At 55.0% G+C, this 2927-nt stretch overlaps 1 protein-coding gene across 1 annotated transcript in view; it reads left to right on the top strand.

Moving 5' to 3' along the window:
• Positions 1–2927, top strand: part of LOC119581772 (cadherin-23-like) — a gene marked incomplete in the record, with an annotated part of 64191 nt that overhangs the window by 44267 nt on the left and 16997 nt on the right.

Raw genomic sequence — 2927 nt, 5'->3', positions numbered from 1 at the left:
CAAGCGCCAGCTCCGGGAGCATCTGTGTCGGATCTTCCGAAGCCAGCAGGACATCAGAGATAAGATCCTACGATTCTGTCAGGCCTCCATCGAGCGGGAGCTGGAAATCCTCAGCCTGCGAGAGTGGAAGCTAAAGCTCTCTTTGGGGAAATTGTTTAAAGAATTGGGAGATTATGAACATTTACTGTCGCTGATCCCATTAGAAAGAGCTATTCACATGATGACAAAGATGCACCTCGTCCTCGCCATAAGCGGCGACCAAGTGCCAGATATGGAAGGACTGGCCATGGCACCTGAGCTGCGGCACGTGCCTCGCGCGTTGCCAGAGCTCGAGCAGTTGGCCCACCTGTTGGCCTCCACCTTCGAGCAAATGGCCAAAACGAGTGCGAGCGTGGAGCGCTTAGGGGGAGCTTACGAATCTCTCTTTCTCAGTGACAAGCTCGTCGACATAGCGAAGATCCTCGTCAAGGTGGGAGGCGAGGGCGTGAGCGACGGCGACCTTGGCCTGTACATCAGCGAGCTTCGCCGGGAGAAGAGTGACTGCGTGGGGCGGCTTAGGGTCCTTGGCAAGTCCGAAATCTTGGGTTTTCACGAGATGTCGGTAAAAAAATCTTACAGCGTCCATATGTGGTTGTTGTCTCGGACTCTATGTAATCTGAACGTGGAAAAGGTGTATTCCCTCGTGGAGTTCGAGGACAGGAGCACACTGGGCGTGGAAGAGCTGCTGAACGGTAAGTGGCCGCTGGTGATCATATCGGGTCCCGTGGGATCGGGCAAAACGTGTATCTCTCAGTACATCTTTCGTCGGTGGCGAGACGGCGGCTCGCCCATCGCGAGGCTGGCCGAGGTCGACCTCGTGGTGCCCCTTGCGGCAGAACACGCGTCTGACCGCTCCTTCGTGCGTCACATACGCAAGTTCATGTTTCCCCAGGGGCTCTGCGGCACGCAGGACGACCTCGTCTACGCATCGCTTCGCCAGCTCAGAGTCCTATTCGTGTTGGATTTAGAGTTCGTGACGAAGGACGTGGGCGAAGCGACGTCGGAACTGTTCGCGGGTTTAGGGGAAAATAATATGATAGTAATGGCTCGACCGGAGGTGGCAGGGATCCTGCGCCGATTCCTTAGAGGCGCAGACGTTAAGATGGCACATCTGCGCCCGTTGTCCAAACTGCGCTTGCAGAACCTGTGCGCGGATTTCTTAAGTTGCAGAACTGGCGAGGAACTTCCTCACTTCGCTCACGGCGATCAAGGAGGGAACTGTGTTGTTGCGAGAAAAAATAATAATTCTCTTTCTATGGCAAAAAAATATCCATTTAACAGATCTAATATAAATATACAAGTGAGAGACTTTATTGAAACTTTAATGTCAGAGAAAAGAGACGAGGAACTGAGGTTTCCGTTGCCGATAGCATTTATGATGCTTCTCTGGGAAGAAGACCGAAGCAGACTTAGGAAGGTGATCTCCGTGTCGCGTCTCTTCCAAGCAGCGATGTCGTGGTGTGCCTCGAGGTTGCGCCAAGAGGTGCAGGAGTCGACGGCACCAAGTAGCAGAAAGGACATGCAGAGGAAAGCAAAAAAGGTCATGGAATCGGTATTTCACATAGCGTCGGAAACGCTTACTTCGGAGGCACAACTCAACCACCCAACGATGGAGTGTTTTCGGGCTTTGTCCCCCTTCCTGGCGTGCGTCACGGCGCCGCGCAGGACTCACTCCTCCCAGAAACACGCCCACGTCTTGCTCCACGGCGCCCTGGCCGAGTTCGTATATGCTCGCAGTATTGTTGATAAAGTCCCGAAGGAAAGGAATATTATCCAGAGATGTTTTCCTCTTCCGAAATTACCTAATATTTTTCCCGTACGATTAGTAGAAAATACAGGGGGCAAGTACGTGACTGTCATCAGACACGTGGTTTTACTTTTATGGCAGCTCGGGTTGCACATCGACGCGAGGGACGCTAAGCACCTGGCCAGGCTTTACCTGGAGGGCGGAGTGAGCCGGAATAACTATATGGCGTGGGTGAGCCTCCTACACGAAGGAGCGTGGCCGGGCGCAATGAAGAAGGCCGTGTCGCAGGTAATTGAGCATAACCCTACGTGGAGGGCAACCGAGGGCGGGAGGCAGACTCACGCCCTTTGCGTCCTGGTTACCCACGGCGTCTACGGCCCCCAGCGAGCCGTCGTAACCACTCCCGTCGTCCGCGATGTGCTGGCGATTCTAAGAGTACGCCCGGAGATCGGCGTGTGCGTGTCGCCTCCCAGGGACTTCCAGGGCGTGCGTAGTCTAGAGCTGAGCGACGCCCTTGTTCACGCGCTGCAAGATCCTGGCAACTTGGAGGAATTCTGGGGGCGCCTTGACGTGAAAGGCGCCGCTGCCCTGGCGTCCATGAGTCGCCTGCGCTCCCTGCACGTTTGCCTCGCATCCCTCTCCGCTCTGAGAGCTTTCAGTAGGAGTCTCGCCGACTGTGTCAGCCTCCGTCAGTTACACCTGTATCTGGAGCTCCCGGAGAAGGTGGCGCCCGACCGCCGATGCAGCCTGGCTTGCTCGGCGTCCCTGGAGGCTTACCTTCATCTCTCCAACGTCAGTGACAGCTCGTGGGAGTGGGCTGTACGGGTCATAAAGGGAGTGGGCGGGCCATTTCAAGACGTCTATCTGTCGCACACGCGCCTCTCCCCGCCCATCCTGCATAGCCTCAAGGACAGCCTCCGCCCGACCCGTGTTCACGTCTGCGAGTCGAAGTCGGAGGAGTGAGGTGAGCCACCTTGAGGACCTGTGTCCGTCCTCCTCAAGTACTTTCCGCATGCCCTTAGAAAGCTCCAAAGGACTTCGGGCTTTCACGGAAGAGAGGTGTGCATTTTCCTGTTTCCATTTTATTGAATTAACGGATGTAATTATCACAATTATATTCGCTAGAATTATGAATATCATC

The sequence above is a fragment of the Penaeus monodon genome, chromosome 15, assembly GCF_015228065.2.
Source record: "Penaeus monodon isolate SGIC_2016 chromosome 15, NSTDA_Pmon_1, whole genome shotgun sequence".
Taxonomy (NCBI): Eukaryota; Metazoa; Arthropoda; class Malacostraca; order Decapoda; family Penaeidae; genus Penaeus; species Penaeus monodon.
This window is presented reverse-complemented; position numbering and strand designations above follow the sequence as displayed.